Genomic DNA, 8,352 nt, shown 5'->3' with positions numbered 1-8,352 from the left:
CTTTTTCAGCCGACTTGGGGCAGGTTGCCAGTCTATTGCAGGGCAACATATAGAAATAAACAATCATATTTGTATTCACACCTGCAGAAAATTTAGAGTTACCAATTAACCTGAGAATGTTTCTGGACTGTGGGAGTAAACCCATGCATGCACAGGAAGAACATGCAAAGTCCATGCTGAAAGATCCCAGGAAGGCGGGGGCACAAGCCGGGAATCTTTTAGCTGCAAGGTGAAAGTGCTAACCATCAAGCCACTGTGCATCCAGGCTTAATATGTTAAAATATACTGTATTTTCACATGAATCCTGTATAGTATGGTCACATGTTCCATTGCAATTGCCAGCCTGTGTACCTTTTTGAATGCGCATGCCTAAACACAACTTTGCATTCGTCTTCTTTTAGTTTTATACTTTAGCAAGTTTTCAAAATTTCTTGGCAATCCAACAGGGAAAGGAGATTTTTGTAGAAATAGTACCCATTTTTTACAATGATTCAGGTGGTAGAGCAGTTGTCCACTGTAATCCTAAGGTCGACAGTTCGAATCCCAGCCCCTCCACGTATAGGAGTGCTGAGTCGCCCCTAATGGTGGGTAAGCACCTTGCATGGCACCATTGGCGTGTGTGTGTGTGTGTGTGTGTGTGTGTGTGTGTGTGTGTGTGTGTGTGTGTGTGTGTGTGTGTGTGTGTGTGTGTGTGTGTGTGTGTGTGTGTGTGTGTGTGTGTGTGTGTGTGTGTGTGTGTGTGTGTGTGTGTGTGTGTGTACAGGTGAACGAGAAACACATTCTAAAGCGCTCGGCAAACCTAGGTGAGATTTAAAAGGCACTATGTAAGTTCTACAGCGCTCGAAATGTCTTGCCACTTTACTGATCCTAAATTTGTAAGAACAGCTTAAAGTTTGTTCAGTTGTAAGAAATCCCTTCTGCTGATTTTCTGTGTCTTCCTCCAGCACAACTAAATTTGCCCTTTTCTCAAGCTCGTTAAGTCTTTATTACAATATAGACTATGATTGGGTTAAACTTGAATGTGATGACCTTCACTGTAAATGTTACTGATGATGGATCATTAACTGCAAACCCATCAGGTTAATTGATTTTCAGGCTCGGTTTTTAAACATATGAAGTTTTCCCAGAGTTTGAATTTGCACAACTGCTTGTCATTACCAAGTTCTAAGACCTGTTAAATTTGATCATGGAAAGCTTCTTATTTTAGAGCTGAAAACTTGCTGACCTCCCTGGCAGACAGCACGCTGCCATATGGGCCTGATCCATTTTAGGACACTCAATTTTCATCTCAAAAAGATGCCATCCTTGGGACCCCAGGGCAATGAGGGGCTGAAGAAACGGCACTTCCAGCAAGAAAACGTGGTGCATCTCAGTGGGAAACGTAATTGGCAGTCATTTCAAGTCACAGTTTACATCCCACCTCTACTGACTTTATATTACCATAAATATATTCTGTCAGTTTCACCCAGTTTTCACAGTTCTGAATAAATCTCTGCAGGATATCGATGGAAGGGACCTGAAGCACAAATTAGGGCAGAGTTGTTCAGGAGCCTAAAGTGGTGTTGACACAGAAGGTATTGCGGCTGTGTTATTCGCTCATCCAGTTCATATTTGTCTGATGGGACAGATACAGTACCTTTGTCATTCCAGCTTTCTATACCGGTGGCCTAACAGCTCACATTTTACTCATGTTATACGCCTGTCAATCCAAGCCAAAGTATATTTTTAGACTTAAGTTGTCTTTTTTCAGCATTTTACGCTTAACTACAGTGATTTTGTATTATTACAGCTCAGTGCTCTGCCTGGATGCATGCTGCGTGTGCACATATGGAGTGCTGGAGCTGCCACTGCTCTGCTATCATGCTGCTTATGTCACATCATCTGTGTGCTTTAGATGCAGTGTTATGATAACCAGCGATGTCAAATTGCCAGTGGTATGTATCTTGCCTAATTGTTGCCTGAAAAAATCTCAAACAAACAGATTTTTCACTTTAAAAGTTTGAGTGCGATGAAAATTCTGAGTACTAATGGCAAGTTTTGGATAACAGAAGTACATTTCAAGTATTTTCTTGATTCACAAATGCATGTATAGTAGGTCACAGTATTAATGAAATTGTTAATCTAATTGTCTTGGAATATTGGATAGAGCAAAACACAAAAGTAAGAGAGAACTGGTATGATTATAACATAAAAAAAAGCAATCTTTCATGTGACCTTAACGGTTAGTTAATGTCACATTTTGGGATATTTTTTGGGCTTTCTTACAACAGGTACAGCTCATGTTAGATATTTGCCACTGTTGAAAAGGAGAAATCAGACCACTAAATTCTTCATGTGCCTTTGTCAAGACCACATGTTGCCTTCGTGGGCCAGTACCTGCCACCATGTGTTTCCTATTAATAATTCTGTTTTAGTTCCGACACTGGGAGAAAGAAAATCAGTAAACAATGTTAATAATAATAATGGGAAGAAGACTACAACACAACGATTTCACATTTGCATCCCACTTTCTGTCCAATAATTCAAGAAGCATTCCTTACACCACAATAAATATGGTGCTAATTTCTAAACCTGACTGCCCAAAAGGGTCAGACCAGGTGGGAAATGTATGACTAACTCCTATTGATTGTTTGCTCTGGATGGGGTGGTCACAAGTGCATACACCGAGAGACAATATTTGTGCCGGCTTCCCATCGCCCATCCAGCTTTTTCGATTCTGAGGGAGCTGCTTCACACAGTTATTGATTTTCTCCTGAAGAGCTGGATGTCATCAAGGGTTTTGGAAAAGTTACATGTCCACCATTTGTTGAACTACACTTTGATTTTTTTTTTTTTTTTTCCATGACTTGGCTACTCATGATATGCCAGGTATATTGCCCTGACATGGGGTTCACTGCTCTTTAGTTTACCCCAGAGGAGGGGAAGCTGTTGCTCACTGAACACTGAGTCATTGGATATTTAATTAAATTTACGTTATTTGTGAGGGCAATTTAGCTCACTCTGTGGGCTTTCAAGGCGGCAGAGAGAACAGTTTCTCTCTCAAGAGATTTGTAAAAACATGGAAGGTTTGCAGAATACCTGTGACACTTGTATAACACAATAAAACACAAAGAATTATTATTACTGCTTGACCTGTATCTGCATGTTGCCTCAGTGGAAGTGGAAATCCCCTCAGCAAGGCCAGCTGGAATATCTGTGGAATTGAGCTAGTGTGTGCTCAGAAATCGAAAGCCTCTGTAAATCCACACAAGTCCCATTAGGACAGATCAGGCTCTCTGGTAGGCACAGGTCTCTTTGTCATACTTACAAAAGCTTGTCCCACAATAAGAGAGCATATATCCGGCGGATATCCCGCTGCCACAGAAAATATGAAATTGGGTGACATCAAGCACTTATGACTGGGACAGGATAGCTCGCTGTGTTTGTGTGTAAGCGCAAAGGAAAGGGAGGAAGAGAGGAAAAGCTGTTCTTTTACGTGAAGTCTGGCAGCAATAGTAAGTATAGATAGTTAGAGGGAGAAAAAGAGATCCATTTATCTTGCTGGTGCTTGCAGGTATCACTTTGTTCTTATACAGTGGTTATCTCTGGAAAAAAGATTACCGTTCAGAAAGTGATTTGTATTTCCAAATCTGTTGTATGACATGAAAATTGAAAGAAGACAATCTACACAGACCTTTTTAACATATTTTGATCTAATTATATTGACGATTCCGACCGAGACCTTAGTTTAGTGTTGAATTAACGGTTGGCAGTGCATGTTACTGAATACGGTCTAATTAGAAATATTTTGTCACATAAAACACATCCTGAATTCCGATTTTTTTTTAATTGCTCATTTTTCATATAAAGTATACACCTGTCTCCAAGAATAGCCTGCAATACAATGCATGAGAGACATAAATGAGACAGTTAGATTTAATTATGTACAATTAAGTGCCAGTGATAAGAGTTAGTAATGTACCATAGTGTTGAATAAAATGGACCAAATAGGCATGCTTGCCATGGTACTTGAAAATACAAAGTCATTTGGGGACATGAAGTGATTACAGGATCTTGATTTTACTGCTTTGCAAGTGGTACCAGCATTTATTTACCTCAGTAAATTTTTATAGGCAGTATAATGGCTGTCATGTCTACTGCACTGCATGTTCCCTACTGGCACTGGGACTTGTTTCCTTGTTATACTGAAAGGTTACAGCTTACTGAGCTGTTATGCTGTTCATTGATGTCCTGTTTGCTAACATGCCTGCCTCCTAAGAGAGAATGGCCAAATAAGGCCATCTATCTTAGTCCAAACTTTTAGCGGGTCAGTGGCAGCGAGTGGCACCCAGCCAGCTGCTCATATCAGATTGTTCGGGCCAGGAGGCTGACTTTGATCTCTGTGAAAGGATTGAACTTACAGCACCCCTGTTTCTGCACAGCGGCCCCCTGCAGCTTCTTCACCCAAACATGCATGCACACCTTCACATCTGTAGGGTGGAGTGAAGCTTCTGACAGCTTCACTGAACAAGCAGTGCTATTGGCTTTCGCTTTAGGCCAAGACGGGTGTGTGTGTGTGTGTGTGTGTGTGTGTGTGTGTGTGTGTGTGTGTGTGTGTGTGTGTGTGTGTGTGTGTGTGTGTGTGTGTGTGTGTGTGTGTGTGTGTGTGTGTGTGTGTGTGTGTGTGTGTGTGTGTGTGTGTGTGTGTGTGTGTGTGTGTGTGATCAAGGTTCAGGGACTCTCTCTTCTTTCCACTTTCAGAACACATTTACTGTGAAATAAAATTTTTAATTGCTGTCATTCTTGAGCACATCTTGAAGCACATCAGTACTCAGACGTGAAGAACAGAACTTCAGGCTTCAGTGGTAGTGTCTCTTCAGTAGCAGATTTTGCATAACTATAATAATTTGTCATTTCCGATCTTAGATATATACACAAATAATATCACATGTATATTGAGTACAAATTCTCCAAAACAGTTTTTGGCCTTGTAATCGCGAAGTGGTGTTAGCAAGGTTTAAAGGCGATCAATTGATTATTCAGTTTTCCCAGATGCCATCGCACCAGGACAATGTGAGGACAGCTTCAAGACAACTGTTGATTTCAGCTAATTATCCTGCCTCTAAATGCCTTTGCCTCTGGCAATAACACAGGCGGTAATATAATTCACTTAGATACGTACCAGCAGCTGTGGAATATGGCTGAAGAGCCAGGATAGCAACAGGGGTCTGAGATATCTATTGGTATTCAGATAGAAGCCATCGCCTGCCTTTTGGATGTGCTGAATGATGTTCCCAGAGGGGCAGCTGTGAATGCTGGAGGCAAATGCACCTTCCCATTTTTAACCTTAGCTGCTGCCAAAGGCATGAAACCATGATAACATAGGGTTTGCTGCTTTCTAGGGGATTCAGAGAAAAGCTATATATGTGGAGGAGCTAGCAACAACAATATTGCTGTTTGTGATTACTTGCATTTCAAAGAAATCCACAGAGAGTTGGCTGAAATTAAACTCAAGCAGAAGAACAGCATGAAAATGGAGGAGGTTTAAGAGGCTAATAGCCATGTTTCAGCTGTAGCCATGATGTGAGTTTGCATGGTTTTCAAATTATAGACAGAATAAGGATAGTAAATCTTGGATGAACTAACTTGTTAGTGGTGTTCATTTGAGTAGAGATGAGGGAGCTGTGTATATAAAAGTGTATTTTTCTCTTGAAAAATTGATGACAGGAAGCACTTGTTTATATTTAAGTACAGACTCAGAGACTGCTGGAAAGAGGATAAACACCTATTTCTGTGGTTCACAGCAGCAACTAAGTACTGTCCAATCAGTTGCAGCCAGCCATATTAATATTCAGTGTAGGGAGAGAGACATTTCAGGTATAAACAGATTAATGGAGTGACCAGTAATTATTATTTTGTCCACATACGAGAAAATTTTTTTTTTAGCACTCTCCTTTCATTACAGCGTTAGTAAATGCATTTTCACTATGGAGGGAGTTTGTTGTGTTCCAGAAAGAGAAACACAGTGGTGATATGAGGATAAATGGATGGGATGGTAGTTAATCACCGGCTTAAAAAAAAAACATAAATCATACTCCCTCCATCTGGAGAATTACGAAGGTCCATCACCTTCATCTTCTCATTTGACTGTCCTCCTCTACAACATTAGAGATGAATCGGGTAGATTGAGATGGAGGGGGGAAAGTGGAGCTTGACAGCCATCTGGACCGCAAACAGCATTGTAATACACATTAGGATGGAGAGGTGTTTAATGTAATTCAGTGGCAGCATATCAAACCTAAATAGTCCTCTCTGCGTATGGGGCATTTTGTCTTTATTGTGGCATTCACATCTGTCATACACTGTAAACATACGGCATCTAATTTTTCTCATGTTTTCAACCTCATAGGTTGTAGGTTTGATTTTTAAAAGCATTGCACTTTAAACATTTTGTCTAACAATTAATCATATTTAGCTGTAGCAAAACCTGATAAATCTTAATTTTATAACCATTAAGTACAGTTTTACTTCACCTTTTTCCTGAAGTAGTGAAGGCTTCATTGAAGTAAGCAAACTGATGAAGACATGTCAATGTTCAGTGCACTCCATATTTAATATCTGAGCCTTCTAAGAGCCAAATGGTTATCTTTCTAGAATGCTTGCTGTGACCCAGTTCTATTCACCACTGGTTTAACAGGTATTAAGTTGAAAAGGCTTTAAAAGGTTGAAATGTCACAAGAGTGATTGGTAAAACAGGCAGTTTGCAGTATTTTCTTAACAGAAGCTGTTTTAGTTGTAGCCCTAAAGGTCACTTTCCAAAGGGCATCGAGCCAACTTCAGTGAAATATACTGAAAGAATAGAAGGGAAAATCTATCTTGCTTAAGACCCAAGAAAAGCTTAGTAGATATGACATAAGAAGAATGCAATGGACAAAGGATTAATCATGGTATCTATCAGGATCCACCTGGGGGGCCACAACCCATCATCACCTGAAAGTCCTATTGGGAAGAGAGAGAGAGAGATGAAGAGATAAAGGGGAACATAGTGTAACTGCTCAATGAGGTTTGATCTCTTCCTTTGCTCTGGGGAAAGTTGGAAGCTTAGATTTGATAAGGAACCAATGCACCAACACAGATTCTTGATTTTACACAAACACCCATATGTCAATTGGTGCTGTCTGTCATTGGGTGTAATTCACATTTTGTTCATTGTAAGTGATGTTTGATTGTTGAACGTTTACAGTAAATTAATCAAATGCCAAGCCAAAAAATTACTTGTGTGTTACTAGATTTCTTTTTGTTTATTTTTTAATTGTTAAAGTGGCCTTTAAAACCACAAAATCTGTAGCAACAGAGTTGATATGTGACCTTTTTTCCCCTTCAAGTTACTCATTAATTAACACTTTGCTTTTGCTAATGTTAACCAAGTAGTTAATGTGAGGTTATTTGAAGATGCCTCGTGAATTTTTTTTTTGGTGAAACATGTCAAATTTATATGTGGGAAGATGATTCACAACCAAAATGAGCGTTCCATGCCTTTGCTGAGCATGATGGTCTCAAGAACAGAGGTTCAGATTTCTGGTGTTTTGTATGTAATAAACCCAGAGAAACAATTCTATCAACTTGTGTGGTGGGGCTTTCCGTATCATCATTCTTCAGAACTGCTTTTCAGCCCAAAGATACATGGCTGTATTGCATCTTGCCATTGTGTAGCGCAGGGTAATTTTAAAGTGTTTGAGCAGTTTCGTAGAGTTGCAGCAAGTAGTGGATGAGTAAGTGAGGATAGAGGCGGGACTACTTGGATCTGCACATTCTCGAGGATGCAACAGTGTAGAGTTGCATCTAAATTGCTTTAAGGTATGAAGGAATTATACTCATGAAGAAAAAAAACTCTAAATATTTAATTTTGATACATGGAGATGAGATTTTAGGAGTTTCATCCATGAACACAGAGGGACTTTAAATATCTGGGCTGGCATGCTACAGGAGATCGTGACAGGTTAAATGAAAGGTTACAAAAATCCCCCCTGAGCACAGGATTTAACGGGAAATGGTACCGCAGCAGCAGTAATGACTTGTGGTTGCTCTTGGGAGAAATAAAGTTGAAATTGTAATTAGAATGTTATAAGAAGAAGAATGTTGGAGAAGTTATATCACTGTAGAAGATCCCATATGTTTTAACATTCCGCAAATCTACCACTACTGATGAACTATTCTTATTCTATGTGTCAGAAAAATGTGAGTTGTAAAGTAGCCCGTGAGTCAGGCACTGAATCCATAAATACTCCAGCTGAGGTAGGTGCTCACTTATCAGCAGTAGAAAACCATGGCTGTACACGCAGCTTCCAGGTGTGAATGTGGACTCAGATTGAT

Source organism: Acanthochromis polyacanthus, chromosome 17, assembly GCF_021347895.1.
Source record: "Acanthochromis polyacanthus isolate Apoly-LR-REF ecotype Palm Island chromosome 17, KAUST_Apoly_ChrSc, whole genome shotgun sequence".
Taxonomy (NCBI): domain Eukaryota; kingdom Metazoa; phylum Chordata; class Actinopteri; family Pomacentridae; genus Acanthochromis; species Acanthochromis polyacanthus.
Note: the sequence above shows the minus strand (reverse complement) of the source record.